The sequence below is a fragment of the Megascapheus bottae genome, chromosome 8, assembly GCF_031878675.1.
Source record: "Megascapheus bottae isolate mThoBot1 chromosome 8, mThoBot2.hap1, whole genome shotgun sequence".
In the NCBI taxonomy this organism is placed as follows: domain Eukaryota; kingdom Metazoa; phylum Chordata; class Mammalia; order Rodentia; family Geomyidae; genus Megascapheus; species Megascapheus bottae.
Genome location: NC_143516.1, coordinates 16,888,057 through 16,904,965, shown reverse-complemented (window position 1 = coordinate 16,904,965; position 16,909 = coordinate 16,888,057).

Genomic DNA, 16,909 nt, shown 5'->3' with positions numbered 1-16,909 from the left:
AAGTCAAAGAATTCTTCTTTACCAAAAATCAAATGTTTTTCAAAAGCAATCAATATTAATTAAAAACAGTTAAAACACATTTAATAATCTTTACTAAATAAAGATTATGGACAACATTGAGATTTGATTAAAAATATAAACATGCCTCAACCACATGCATATATCAATAACTCAACAGTTTACTAGGTATTAAATATTTTTTTTAATTTTAGTGTAGCAAAATTAGATATAATTTGTGTTTAGTGGGTTCTGAGTTTTATCTTTCTAAACATTTGTAGTTTTAACTTGTAACTAGCTGACCATTGTGGAGAAATTGATTTTAAGGATTCTTTCAAGTAAGAAATAACAAAAAATCTTAAATATACATTTCTAAGATTTATGCAAATAGATAGCCAACACAAACTTTGATGAATCAGCCTTAAAGTTCATATTGTCCTTTTTCAGTAAAACATCATCACCTAGTTTGGTTATTTTTAGTATTATTATTTATTTATTTATGCTCTTCTTGTTTGGTGGTTCTGAGATTGGAACTTAGGGCCTGGTACATGAGTCACAGCTAAACCCTTTTTGCTTTAGTAATCTTAACAGTAAGTGCTGGAATTATGCTTGCGGCAGCCTGAATCTTGAACTTCTTACATTTTCCACATAGCAAGAATGAGAATATAAGCCACTACATTCAGCTGTTATTTGAGATAGGGTCTCCCAAACGTTTGTTTTCAGTCTGATTACAGACACAGCCATGATGGTATAAATTTTTTCTGTTTTGTTCATTTGTAAGCATAATTCCCTCATATTGACCCATGTTGCTACACATCAATAGTCTCTCCTTTCTGTTGCTGAATAGTCCTCTGTCGTATGGATTACCACACCTTTACTTTACAATCTATACTTCTTGATTCATCAAGTGGCATTTTATTGGTTTCTAGTTTGGGATATTGAAAAAAAAACTGCAAATAGCATTGTGTAAAAATTTCTATATCCAAGACATTCTAGTTTTTTTTTCTAGAATAAACATTTGGGAGGATGATTGCTGGATTTCATGATAAGAATATTTAACATTTTAAAAAGCTGTCATACTCTTTTCAATGGGACTGTGCCATTTTACATTCTTGGCAAAAAAAAAAATTGACAGATCCAGTTGCAGGTGGGTAGTATTTTAAGGAATGTAAAATAGAAAATTTATCTGAGAAGAGTCGCTCTGTTGAATGTGAAAACTGAGAAAGGAGATACAGCATGTAATTCACTTATGTAAAATGACGTTAGATCCAGTTGCTTGGGAAATGATATATATATATTTTTATATTAGTCAGACTACATACTTTTGTTTTTCTGTTAAAAATAAACAACAGAGTTTATTGTGTGAAATGTACCCTAACAATCCAGAATTTTGTGGGTCTTCAGAGACTTCTGGCAATATGGCCAGCCATTAACAACATGAGGGCAGCGGGACTCCATCCGGGACAAGAACATTATCAAAAATTGGGCTGTGACAAAATCTAAGCAGCCAAACTGGGGTTCTTTTAAAACAGCTCCTGTTTAAAGGATCCTTGTGTGCTTTAGAAACAAGACATCTTTTGTTATTTTCACCTTGGAAAACATACAATCCTTGAACATTCTCCTGGCCCTATGCTGATAATGATGATGATGATGATGATGATGATGATGATGATGATGATGATGATGATGATGATTATATGTTTGAACAAGGGCCTGGTGCTGTCTCTGAATGCTTCAGCTCAAGGCAAGTGCTCTACTACTTCGTGCCACAGCACCACATATGTTTTTCTGGTGGTTAATTAGATATATTAGTCTCACTGACTTTCATGTCTGGGCTGGCTTTGAACCGTAATCCTTAGATCTCAGGATCCTGAGTAGCTAGGAATAAAGGTCTGAGCCACTGGCAACTGTTCCTATTCTTATTCTTGAAGGGAGTAACTTTAAAGTGTAAAACAATTTTTTTCCTAAGACTATGGCAAAAAAAAGAAAAGTTCATTTAATTTTCTTTTTTTTCTACTTGATTACAAAACCATAGGCAGAAAGAATGGAAGTAGATGGGATAACAAACCAAATAAAGTTAAACTAGTTTTTTTCCTCTGCAATTTGGTGAAAATAGACATACCTCTGCTTTAGTTTCTTCTGTGGAATGACAATAGTAATTTTAAAATTTATAATTTATAGTAAGCATAAAATGGCTGACCAGAAGCAAAATGAAGGGAACTGGACATAATCTCTGATTACTCAGGATGACAGACATGTATATCTACTAAGAGTTTTTTACCCTCCATTCCAGATTTTATAGAATAACTTATCAGCCACATTATGAGCATAATTTATTAGTTTTCTCCTTCATATTTTATTTACATTTAGAAAAATGTCCTCTAAGTAGAAAGCTTTGCAAATACTACAAAGCTTCCTTGACACTCCCTTAATAGCCATAATCACAGCTTCCACCAAGCTGCCAGTCCTGAGCCTTGAACTCAGGGACTGGGCACTGCCCTTGGACTTTCTCAAGGCTAGAGCACTTGAGCCTCAGCACCATTTCTTGGCTTTTTTCTATGTATGTGGTACCGAGGAGCCGAACCTGGATCCTCGTGCATGCTAGGTAGGCACTCTATTACTAGGCCAAACTCCTGGCCCAAAAGTTTTATTTTTTTACAAAGCAAAATGATACTGTATGTTTTCATTGATATTGTCTACCTCGAAGGTAGTCAACAGAAATAAAACAAATGCATCCCTTTTTTATTAGTTATATATCTCTAGGCAAGTATGTTATCAATCATATCTCAACAGCCATAAATGATCACTTCAAAGTCAAACACAGATACTACTTGAGTTTCTGTATGTGAAGATTAGAAATTATCCAGTGACAGAAGCCTTCTATACCTACATATATCAGAATCAACTATATCAGAAAAGCTCCTTCCATGGCAATGATACTTGGCAGGAATTAGCATTGAAAATTGAGAGGAGTATCGTAAAGCATTCCTTTTGGCACGAGCAGTTCACCACACACACTCTGTGGGACAATGAAAGCCTAAGTTGAAGGTATTTGAGTATGTACTGTGAAGCACTTATGATCACACTCAGGATCCCGTGAGCTGTGGGCAATTACTGGTGTCCAGGGTTTAAATATAGCTCATGCTGAAATCACCTTGGAGATAACTGTGCAGACCCATTCATTATTCCAACTGGAGACAATAATTGGTAACTGTTGGGGCCACCTCCAAACACCATGTTCCTCCAAGAATAACCCAGCATGATTAGCACTCAGCAATTGGCTCTACTTTTGCTGACTTCATGTGATTAGTTCTTCACACACAGACACAGATAAAACCCCCAGTAGTTGAACACAGCTGATGACTCATTTCATGGCTTTCTGTATGTCTCTTTCAAAGCGGGATATTGTTTCTCTTTTTGAAAAAGCAAGCATCTATTTTTAACAAAAGGATGCATTTACAACATTATTATTCAGAAAAGCACCAAGCAGACCTTTTCTAATCTTCTTCTGCAACAGGCAGAGTATTCCTGGGTTTTGTTCCTTAATATAGAGCAAAGTTGTACTTCAAGGGACAAGGTCATAGTGACCTTCAATCCTATCTATAGAGTTTTTGTGATGTGCCTCCAAGTAAATGCAGAATTCAAATTGAGTTTCTCTGAAAAAAATGCATTTTGAAAGGAGACATTCCTAGAGATTATAGATGGTTCAAAAGCAATTTAATGCTGGGTACACTTGGGGTGCTGTTTATGAATAATGAGGACACTTCCAGGTTCACTTGATATATGGTATTCAAACAGAACTCAATGAATATTTCTCATGGAGAAGATGTCAGTTGGAGTGCTTATGTATGCCAACTTTCCACAAAGGGGGCAGCATTTGTAATAATATAAAAGCTGGCTAATTTTCTTTTCTTTTAAAAGAAAATGTGTGGTATGTTGCCAGAGAATGGGATAAGAAATGAATGCTTTTTAATGTTGAAAAGGAAATAGTGCCAACTTGTTTTAAATGTACTTTAAGGGTAAAATTAATTTTTTACTGTAAATATATACATTTCTTTCTTTTTTTTTTCTTTTATGTCAGCCATGGAGCATGAACTTAGGGCCTAGATGCTGTCCCTGAGCTCTTGTGTTCAAGGCTAGTGCTCTATCACTTTGAACCACAGCTCTTCTGGTTTTCTGGTGGCTCACTGGAGATAAACGTCTCATAACTTTCCTGCCTGGGATGGCTTTGAATCTTCAGATCTCAGCCTCCTGAGTAGCCAGAATTACAGGTATGAGTCACCATTACCAGGCTTGGAAATAACTCACAGTTTAACAAAACAATTTAAGTGTTGATTTTTAATTCACCAACAACATGGGACCACTGTCCATAAACAATTGGAAAGTTTGTACAATATTAAGTTCACCATAATGGAAGTTAATGACCATTCCCATACTTTGCTCTCAAAGACTAATCAAAACTAGAATGTTATTAAGTGGATATGAAAGTGGGATTACCTATTGGAGCCTTTCTCCACCTATTCATGTGAAGAGCTTTGTTAAATTCCTGTATTTTCTCTTAGTTTAGTGTCATAGACTTGTCTACATGGGCTGACAATGAACTATGACATTCTGAATCTAACCTCCAAAAGAGATGAGATTACAGATATCAAAAACTGGCATCTGACTCCATTTTTCTATATTTGTGCTTTATATTTGATGATTCCTTTAATATTCCTGTGAAATAATTGGTTACTTGTCAATAGGAGATAACAAAATTACAAATAAATTGAGTGTCCTCCTATTGTCAAGTGCTTTTTTTTTTTTGCCAGTCCTGGGGCTTGAACTCAGGGCCTGAGTTCTGTCCTTGGGCTTTCTGAAGGCTAGATCTCTACCACTTGAGCTGTAGTATCGTTTCCAGCTTTTTCCTATGTATGTTGTACCCAGGAATTGAACCAAGTTCTTTGTGCATACTAAGCAACCACTATACCACTAGGCCAAACTCCTGTCCCTTACGAAGTACCTTTTAAAAATCTTTCTAGTGGCCTAAAATAATTATACATAATCATGAGGCACAATGTGATCATTAAAATATAAATGTTGTATAATTAAAACTTTGATCTTCTTAAATGTTTATCATTTGTTTTGAACAACTTTGAACTATTCTACTCTATAATCATTGTAAAACATTGTGAGCTATAATCACATTTCTTTGTCATATAGCAATAGAATTTATTTTTCCCATATAGCTTTTCTTTGTTATCTCTGTCTGTCTGTCTGTCTGTCTATCTATCTATCTATCTATCTATCTATCTATCTATCTATCTATCTATATCTCAGGTCTCCCTCTCACATTTCCTAATTTTAGTAGCTACTGTCTCCATTAAATCGGTTTTGAAATTCCTAACACAATAACATGTATCATGCCTTTTATAACCTTGCACATTACACTTAAAAAGAAGTCCTCCTGTTTCATTTATGTTGCAGAAACAAGGACATACTAAAGCCAGTAGCACAATGATGTTCACTGTAGCATTATTTACCATAGCTAAGGTGTGGAACCAACCCAGATGCCCATCAGTAGATGAATGGATAAAGAAGATGAGATATTTATACACAATAGAATTCTTTGTTGCTAGTAGCTTTAATTTCTTTATTTTTAATTTCTTTAATTACATACTCGAAACCATGATTGCTTTGATCTATTTGGCTCCTTTGTCATAGGGTGAAGCATGCTAGGAATCTCAATCACATATCTTGTAAATGTCACTTTTGGGGGCTATTGCAAATGGGATCATTTTCTTGATTTCACCTTCTGTTTATGTATTGTTGGTATACAAGAAGGCTACTGACTTTCGCAGGTTAATTTTGTATACTGCCACTTTGCTAGAGTGGTTTTTTAATTCTAGGAGTTTGGGAGTGGTGCTTATTGGGTCACTCAGATAGAAGATCATCTCATCTGCAAATAGGGTTAGTTTAATTTCTTCTTTCCCTATATGGATCCCTTTGATGTCCTTCTCTTGCCTTATTGCTCTGACTAAGGATTCCAGCACTATATTGAAGAGAAGTGGGGAGAGTGGGCATCCCTGTCTAGTTCCTGATTTTAAGGTAAATATTTCCAGTCTTTCACCATTTAGTATAATACTGGTTGTAGGTTTGTCATATATAGCTTTAATTATTTTAAGGAATGTACCTCTTATTTCTATTTTTTTCTAGTGTTTTCAACATGAATGGTTGTTGTATTTTGTCAAATGCCTTCTCTGCATCCAGAGAAATTATCATATGATTCTTATCTTTAGCCCTATTGATATGATGTTTTACGTTAATTGATTTGCAAATGTTAAACCAGCTTTCCATCTGTGGGGTTAAGCCTACTTGATCGTAATGTATAAATTTTTAAATTTGTTTCTGAATTCTGTTGGCTAGTATTTTATTGAGGACTTTTGCATCTGTGTACTTAGAGAGATAGGTCTGTAGTTCTCTTTTTTGTTGGTCTTCCCTTGGTTTGGGGATGAGTGTAATATTAGCTTCATAAAATGAGTTTGGTATGGCTCCTTCTGCTTCTGTTTCTAGGAAGAGCTTCAAGAGTATAGGTATTACTTCATCTTTAAAAATCTTGTAGATCCACAGTGGAACCGCCTGGACCTGGCCTCGTTTTGGTTGGCAATTCCCTGATTGCTTCTGCAATTTCATTGTATGAAATTGGTTTGTCAATTTGCTTACCTCATCTTGGTTTAATGTGGGTAGCCTATATTTCTACATAGCCAACAGACAAGATAAAATAATGGCATTGGCAGGGAAGTGGATGAATCTAGAATGAATCATGTTGAGTGAGACAAGTCAAGACCAAAGGAACAAAAAGCGCATGGTATCCTTAATATGGGGCTATTAGATCCAAACAATACGAGAACAAGGGCTCAATATTTGCGTACCCAATGCTATGGATATGGTATTGGAAATATAAACACAACTACATAGATATAAAAATTTATGACTCTATAGGCATGTTTTATTACATATTAATGTGTATCTATGACATACAAACCCTCAGCCTAATTTTAATTATGTTCTAAAATGTAAGTGCCAGTGATTGTATATAGAGATTCCCTTTTGAATATTTCTTTGTTAAACACATCATTTGAAATATTATATAAAATCAATGTTAATAAACTTTAATAAAAATTAAAAAAAATTTTCAGAGTTAATATTTGAAAAAATATCTGAGGTTACCAGACACAGAATTTATTTACATCAAAATAGAACATTTGTAATAATCTGATTCTAGTCATAAATGTGATATTTAATACATGTTCCTGCAATCTTATTTCTTAGCTAATACAAATTGAAGTGCAAATAAACCTGAACATTAGAACAAGCTACTTTTCCATAAAGATTAGCCACTTTATTTACCCTGAAATTCTTTTGGCTGTTTATATTCCCCCTGCATTGTTTTCTTTTTATAAGTATTATGTAATTTGTTTCCTGCCTTTAGAATGTATGCTTCATAAAATCAGGAACTTCCGATAGCTGTGCTCTTAGACATTAAAAAAGTATTTCTAAACTTTTGCTGAATTAAAAATATTAAACCTTTTGGCAGTTATTCTGAAAAGACTAAAAGAACTAAAATTATTCAAACATGAATGATATTATAGCTCTTGGAACCTCAGAAGATTGAAAAAAATAAATCCTAATAAAATGATACATATAATCATTATTTCATATAGATTATATGTTAAATCACATATACCACTACAATGCCATAAAAGTTGTTTGAAGATTAATTATTTGAATTCTTATATATTGTTAACATTTGCAAAGGAATATTTCGCATGGACACATATATTTATACAATTGACAACTTAAGAAATTATATGGTAATATCTTAGCACTGAGATAATAAAAGAGAAAGAAATTATACGATAACATGGTGGAAGTTTATCCAACCCCTCCTCACAAATAAACATATTATCATCTAGAAAAATGGAATAAGAAAAGGAGTGACAGATTGTGTGGAACAAATAAAGAGGAAGATGGGAACAAATAAAGGTAAGATGAGTTGTTTTTAACTCATCTGTATGAGAAACTCAAATATATGAGTAATTTTAGTGAAACGATATGATCATTAAAGGCCAATGTAAATAAACACAGATGCACACATAAAATGACTGACATTTCTGGGTGCTGGTGGCTCAGCCATGTAATCCTAGCTTCTCAGGAGGCTGAGATCTGGGGATAACAGCTTAGTCAGCCTGGGCACCAAAGTCCCCTGAGACTCAATTAACCGTCAGAAACCAGAAGTGGTTCTGCAGCACAAGTGTTTAAAGTGTTAGCTTTTAGCTGAAGAGCTCAGGGACAGCACACAGGCCCACAGTTCAAGCACCATGACTGACAAAAGAAATAAAATAAAAATAAAAAATTCATCATTATGATTTAAACATTGATTTTATTGAAAGTATATAAATATTTTGAAGAAACCTAACATATACTGACCAGAACACATCCAGTGATAACAAAACTAGAAGGTACACCTATATCAGAATTATAAAGGAATATTTTTTAGTAGATTTGTTTCAATGTCTGACAAACTAGACAAAAAATAAACAAGAAACTAAACAATTTCAATGTGACATAGTACCTGATAAACATACAAAAGAAAGATGCATAGTAGCGTAAGTTGAACACATAATTTACTTTTTTCTCAATTAATAAAGGACAAATTAAGGAATGTGTGTTTAGGGCACAATAATTTAGGGACAAATAAAAATAAGTTGATATGTAAAAAAGTCATGATTTGCAGAATAAAAAATGTAATTCTAAATAAGCCATAGATCAAATGAAAGAAAATGAGAATAGCAATACTTGCGATTAATCAGAATGAATTATAGGATTCCGAGAAAATGTACCAAGGAAAATTTATGGCCTCAGTGCATTTCACTGTAAAATGGAGAAGTTGATACTCAACGAAACAAATTCTTACTAAGTTAGAAAATGTTCTGAAGGGGCCGGGAGTTTGGCCTAGTGGTAGAGTGCTTGCCTAGCATGCACAAAGACCCAGGTTCGATTCCTCGGTACCACATACTTAGAAAAAGCCGGAAGTGGTGCTAAGGCTCAAGTGGTAGAGCTCTAGCCTTGAGAAAAATCCAAGGACAGTGCTCAGGCCCTGAGCCTAAGCCCAGGACTGGCCAAAAAAAAAAAAAGAAAATGTTCTGAATATTAAACTTTTCAAGATGCAAGAAGGGAAAAATAGAACTAAGAGTACATATACATGAATCAGAAAATATTTATGTGACAGGGAATTAACAGAGTTACAATTTAGCTATTTAAAGATTTGATCTGAGGGGTACTAGTGAGAAAGATTACAAATCAACACTAGAAAAATAAAGACCTTAAGAGAGATCTTAAAAATATTGAATATTCTCATTCATATATATTGGATGTTAGCATTAATTGAAAGAAATGAAATTATAAATAATGTCAAATATTATAAATTTAAATGTTACATGCTGTCCCATTTAAAAAGCTCCACCCTTTTCACAATTTCTTGAAAATGCACAAGGTGATTAAGAAAATAATAAGTCAAAAATAACCAATTAATTTGTTAAAGTAGGTCAAGGTCAAGCATCTTACTTGGAAAACACATTTCTGAAAAAAGAAAACAACCAAATAAAATAGGAGTGAGGCAATTCAAAAATATATAAAAAAGATGAAAGAAGTAGCATAAGTTAGAACTAGATAAATATATAAAAGAAACTACCTTATACTAGAAGAAGATAACTATTAAATAGGGAAATATTTTGTAACTATAACTTAGTTGTACCTATAACAAAGGTAAATATATTCAAGAACTTGTATTGCATCCGTTGGTTAGCTCTACAGGAGAAATGAAAACTTGCTCAGATAATACAACAAAATAGTCATCAGGAGAAAGGAAATTTACAAACACTGAGAAAAATTTTGTAAGCTTCAACTAGTCCTAGGATATGCTGTTTAACAGTGATTCTCTTTGTAAGAGTAGCAAAAACAAAATGTATAGAATTAAGGAAAGTTGGAGAAAGCAAGCCAAATACTGTCAGGAAGAAAATTCTGTGAATATAAAGTTCACAGAATGAAAATCTGAAAGTTTTACATTGCAATTTTAATGGGACTTTTGTAATGCACCCTTTCAAACAAACTGTGAGAATTAAGAAAAAGAGATAAGTGAGAGTAAAGAGAAAGTTACTTGTCTTACATAGGTAGGTTGGACCTATCCTTGGCCAATTAGGAATATAATCTTGGAATTCCTTTTCCATATAGTCTTAGAATATGATTGAGAGAAGAGAATTTTTCTTTTGTCTACTTAGTAGACATGATGCAAAGTTTCTTGTCCAGCACCAGGCATGGGATATGTACTGCTTCTTCTCCTCTAGCAACTGAAAAGCACCCTAGGATTTCTCTAGTGGTGAGCCAGGACTCTGGTTTTTCCTTCAGTTCACTCATTTATTGCCGTCAGAGCCTCCAAAGTCCTGGTTCATTTTATCAGTTTCAGAGTCTCTACCACTTTGTCATGATTTAAGCATTACTCTCCTTCTGATTTCCACAGTCATGTAGCATTAGAAAGCTGCAGACTAAAACCCCACATGGATATCCCCAGCTCCCATAATTCCTTGTGGTCAAAAATGAAAATAATAGTTTGAAAAATTTTAAGTTCTGACTTCTACATTGAAATTTTATCAGAATATAGATTATGCTTTTGTTAATTGCTCATTAGCCATCTTTATCTTCTGCCAGCATTATATATATGTATATATATATATGAGTTTGAGAATAAAGTATTAACATAAACATTGCTACTCATTTAATGTTCTTAAAACTTACTTGAATGTGAGTCTAGACACTATTTTTAATAGGGTTAACATGGTATTATTGCAATAGCAAGTCATTGAAGTATTTCCACATTTTCTAAGATTCTCTTTTGTAATACTTATGAAAATTATATCTGTACATGGGCACCAGGGTTCATTGCTTGTAATCTAAGGTACTCAGGAGGCTAAGATCTGAGAATTACAGTTGGAAGGCAGCCAAGGCAGAAAAGTCCAGGAAACTCTTATCTCTAATAAACCACCCCCAAAAAGGGAAATGGAGCCGTGGCTCAAGTGGAAGAGTCCAAACCTGGAGAAAAAAAAACTCAGGTTCAGTGACCAGGCCCAGAGTTTAAGCTCCAGCACACAGAAACTAACAAAAAAAATAGAAGGAAACAAGGAAAGAGGAAGGGAGGAAGGGAGGTTGGAAGTGAGGTAGGTAGGCAGGCAGGAAGGCAGGAAGGCAGGAAGGAAGGAAAATAAAGAAAAATTATGTCTGTCAAAAGTTAACATGTTTATGGAGTTGTTATAATTTTTCCCTTTCTTTTTTCTAATTGCCTTTAATTAGTTGTACAAAGGAGTTTTAATTAAACATGTTAGTTTGTAAGTCAAACATATTTTGATTACTATCATCCTCAACCATCCCATTTCACCTAACACCTTTAATATCCTTCCTAATTCCATTTTTACATATATCCGTAGAATGCTATGGTTGCGTCCTATACTGATTAATTTTGGAGTAGTGTATGGACAATAAAACATCGAGTGTCTATCTATGACTACTAAGTGCTAATTTGATACACACAGTCATCACTTAGAAGTACTGCTCCATCTTTTCCTGATATATTACTTTATGCAGCAAAAAAGGTAATTTTTTGTTGAATTAATCAACAAAAAATGTAAAACTATAGTTGCTTTAGAACCCACTGGAAATACTTTACTTTTATGTTAGTTTTTGGCCCCATGCAAAAATGTAAAATAAGTCAACTCAGTAAATTTTGCTGCTCAAGCATTAGAAAAACAATATTCCTGAAAGGAGAGTTTTTCAACCTACTACCTAGCATTCATTGCTATATTTGTTCTTACTTCTCTGTGATATTACCATGCTATCAAATATGACCTAGCTATGAAGATAATCAGGCTATAATAATGTATGGCATAGATTCATTACATACAAACTTTGTGATGAAAATGGACAGTAGAATATGAAAATGTGATCTAAAGGTTAGGTTCTCATGGGAAAGTTAGAAATCTGAGGTTAATGTCACAAAGTAGCTGATCTCAAGATATCTTGGGGTGTAATGGAGGAACGAAAGCGCCAGAAAACAAGGGAAATTGTCAGGCTATTGCCAGTCGTCAGGTTAAGAGGCTAGGCTACCCTATCCCTCAACTAACTATTTCTTATTACGGGACTGAGGTTGGTATAACACACTTCCACCAGACAATATTAACAAATCTGTGATGAGTACTGCAATAACTCATTTGAATACCTTCGAAAGATTTACCTAAACAACTTCAATTTAAACAAACTAAATGAATAATCCTCAGAATCAATATTTTAAAATATTTTATTAACATTGCTTTTTTACACCATAGTTCAAATGTCAAGTTTAAGAAATAAATATTCAAGAATGGGATCTCTATATGTAATTACTAGCACATAAATTTAAGAACAAATTTCAAATTAAGCTGAGAGTTTGTATGTCATAAATATAAATCAGTCTACATAATATAATATTATGTCTATAGAGTATATATCCCATCATAGATTTTTATGTCTATGTAGTTATGTTTATATCTCCAAGACCATGTCCATAACCTTGGGTACCTGAATATTGAGTCATCACTCTTGGATCTAATATTCACATATCAAGGAGACTATGCACCTTGTTCCTTTCGTCTTGACTTATCTCACTCAAGAGTATAGGTATTAATTCATCTTTAAAAGTCTTGTAGAATTCTGAAGTGAAACTATGTGCACCTGGGCTCTTTTTGGTTGGTATGTTTCTGATTACTCTCAGAAGCAATATTTAAAATCAGGCACCAGTGACTAATACCTGTAATCTTAGCTAGACATGGGGCTGAGATCTGAGGATAGTGTGTTGAATTCAGACTAGACAGGAAAAATCCGAGAGACTATGACTGGCCAATTAACAATTGGAACACTGGAAATGGAGTTGTGGCTCAAGTGCCAGAGCTTTGAGCACAAAAGCTCAGGGACAAAGAAGAGGAACCAAATTCAAGTCCCAGGACCACCCCCCCCCAAAGGAAAGCAATATTTATAGTTAATCTGTAATTTAAAAAAGTCATAACAATGAAACTTAGGTTTCTTTGCAGAAGTATTCCTTCTAGAGAAAGACATATTGTCTTAAACTTTGCACAGAAGTTTAATGAACTGGGCCAGATATGAGGACAACTGTAGTTGTTTAATATGTGGACATGTAAGTTTATGCTTGCTCTCCAATGTTATTTAATGACATTTAATTATTTTGTTTTGCAAAATCATTTGTATAAGTGAGCTATATTAGACAATTACCAAGTGTCCTGCTGCTAAGTATACAATAAAATTTTTTTTCTTTTTTTTTTTTCTTTTCTTTTTTTTTTTTTTTTGCCAGTCATGGGCTTGAGCTCAGGGCCTGAGCACTGTCCTTGGACTTTCTCAAGGTTAGAGCTCTACTACTTGAGCCTCAGCCCCACTTCAGGCTTTTTTCTATGTATGTGGTACTGAGGAATCAAACCCAGGTCTTCATGCATGCTAGGCAAGCACTTTAACCACTAGGCCAAACTCCCGGCTGTGGAACTTGAACTCTGGGCTTGGGCATTGTGCCTAAGCTCTTCAGCTTCAAAGGCGTTGTGCCCTTGAGCCACAGCACCACTTTTCTGGTGGTTAAGTGAAGATGAGAGTCTCATAGACTTTAGTGCCCAGGTTGCTTTGAACCATGATCCTCAGATCTCAGCCTCATGAGTAGATAGGATTACAGGCGTGAGCCACCATGCTGGTTATAAAATATCTTTATTTGGATAATAGTTCCAAATTTCCTGTCATGTTGCTCTTTTCAGCGTTCTTCTATCATTTGACTGTGTTATGCATGTCATGAATGTGGAATTCATTTAAATATGGAAAGACTGGAGAGATTTTGTGATCATTTTAATGGATGGAATTAACTTTTCATACTTTGGTGTGGTCTGACAGTGTAACAACAGTGGAGGGAGAACATTACTGCCCATTTGAAGTTCCTTCCAGTCTTCATCTCCCCAAAGGTCTTCCTATCTTTATCTTTCTTCTCATTAACTATTCTATATTTCCACCTCATAATGTTCACATGTCATTAAGACATTAAGAAACGTAAATGCCTACTATTATTACAAAAAGTCACTACCTATCATCATCACTCCCTACGGAAATCATACCTAAGTCCCTTCCATAGTTTCTGGTCTCCAAACCTGAATGCAGGACAAATTAATGGGGACTCTTCTACTGTGCTTTTTCCTTTTCTTCTCAATGCACATTATAATCTTTAGGTATCTAATGATATTAGAATCCTTTGCTCCCCCTTTACCTATTAATCTCTGCTCTAAAAAAGAGAACCCATCCGAATTTATACTATGTTATGAAATTCTCACTCAATTTTTTGTTACACTTTCCACAAATATTAGTGACTTACTAAGTTCAAAGTTACCATGATATAAAACTTTAGCAATAACATCTTTCCCATAATGGGGGAGGGATTTATTTGAAGCCATGATGATTTTTTTGGTGCTTCAGAAACAAGATATATAGAGACATGGAGTACCTTTTCATCAGGTTTCAACTTCACAATCTTCACTAATTTTTTCCTCACTAAACATGAGGAGAAAGGAAGCAAGGGTCAATGAATGCATAATAGTTGTGACAGAAGCATGTATATTAAGATAGTTTTGAAATAATGGGAAACTTGCTTTTATTTAGTTTTATGTTTCCTTTTTTGATACATCATGAGTCAAACACCAGATTTATTAGAATCAACTTAAAACTTCATTTCTCAGTATGCACTACTACAGAGGATAAGAGAACAGAGGGTTTTTTTTCCATTTTAAAAGTAGCATTTTGTTTTCTTCTAACACTGCTATTTAAAACCTGAATTTCCTTTGCAGAAGGTCAATGTGTTCTCATGATTATAAAGAAAGTCTAACAAATCTAACCCTCCCGTTTTTGTTTTTTCTTTTTACAGGATTTGCAGAGCTCTGCAGAAATTGCACATCTGGCTCTTTGCCTGTGCACCTGATGTTATCTCAAGAGAAATTATATAAATTAAAGACAGACATAGAAGGGGTATTTTTAAATTCAAAAGGACAGAATATATATATATATATATACACACAGACACATATATGTATATATATATGTGTGAGAAGGTATGTAGATATTTTAAGCTAGGTAAGTACAAAACAGCAACAATATAAAATAAGGGCTTAAAATCACAGTAAAAGTTAAATACATTATAATGTGAAATATATTGTGTATAGCTCAGCAGAAGATTGAAATTATTCTCCTTTTCCTTTCATATTCCATAGGTAGAACGTTAGCCATTAAGTCTTTTCTTTCAATTTTTTTGTCAGTCATGGGCTTGAACTCTGGGCCTAGGCGCCACCATCTCTGGCCTCTTCAGCTTAGAGATACAGCCCTATCCCTTGAGCCACAGAAGTTTGGCATTGTAGTAGAGTACTTGCCTAGCATATACAAAACCCTGGATTTAATTCCTTGGTACCACAGAAAATGCTGGAAGTGGTGCTGTGGCTCAAGTGGTAGAACTCTAGCCTTGAGAAAGCCCAAGGACAGTGCTCAGGCACTGTGTTCAAGGCCCAGGACTAGCAAAAACATATGTAACAGCTAAATTAGTAAAAAATTAGAGGGTGTACAGTAATGGAGAGACAGCTTTTCATGACTACTTGACATTAATCTTAACTTCTACTGATATGATCATATATGGTAAGTCTTTGTTTTCTATTAAGCTTGATGAATGTTTAATACATAGTGTTGAGATTAAAATTTCATTCACTGTTTTATTTTTGATTTATTGTCCCTTCATGTCACCACTTGAATCTTACTGTGCTCAAATTTGTCTACTACGGATAATTTAAGTTAAAGAGTATGGCATGTGTGCAGCTTATGCAGAATACATGCATAGTGTGTATGAGACTGGAGATTCAACTAGAGCTGTAAGTAATACTAATGACAAAGACAATGATGATGGCAATAACAATGATGATTCAATCCATGGACTAAAAATATGAGTGATTATTATTGATTTCCCTTGCCACATTAAAACTTGAATAGAGTCCTGTCCAGTTATATTTCTAGTCTGGGTGCTTCCCTGTAATGATATTATGACCACCACAGATTTCAGGATGAACAGCTACCTTCATTGTTATAACCACTACTCACTTATGGACTTTTTTCCCTACTGGACCTAAATTCAACAGTACAAACATCATTATTTTTTTCTTTTCCCTTTTCAAAAAGATTGCATTTAAATTTAATTTTAATTGTAACAGTGAACAGTTATCTATCATATGTGCATACTTGCATGCAATTTAATCAAGGTAAGTTATACATATTGCCATGATTTTTCATAAAATAAAATATTTTGACACATAGATTACCAAGTTAAATTAATCTTTCCAACACTACCCTAAAATTTATGCAGATAAGGCACAAAATGAGTAAAGCACAACTTTTATCTGAACATTTACCACTTTCACCTGGGGAAAAATCCGGGAATTAAAAAATTACTTGAGTCAGAAAAGTAAATAATTTCAAATAGCAAAATGTCTTGGGTATATATCACAAGCATTTGATAAGTGAGTAGAGAAGTATTCATATACTAAAATGTCTATATTATTCTAATTGATGAGATGAGTAAGCATACTTTAAGCTCAGGAATTTTATAATTATAACTTTCACATCTCAATTAAAATTTAAACAGTGTTTTAAAAAGCGTTTAATAAAGTAGAAGGTGGTGCACACAACTATAATCACACCTACTTAAGAAGAGTAGGTAAATCTTGAGTGGAGGACAGCACAGAAAAACCCATCAAGACCTTCCCTAAAAATA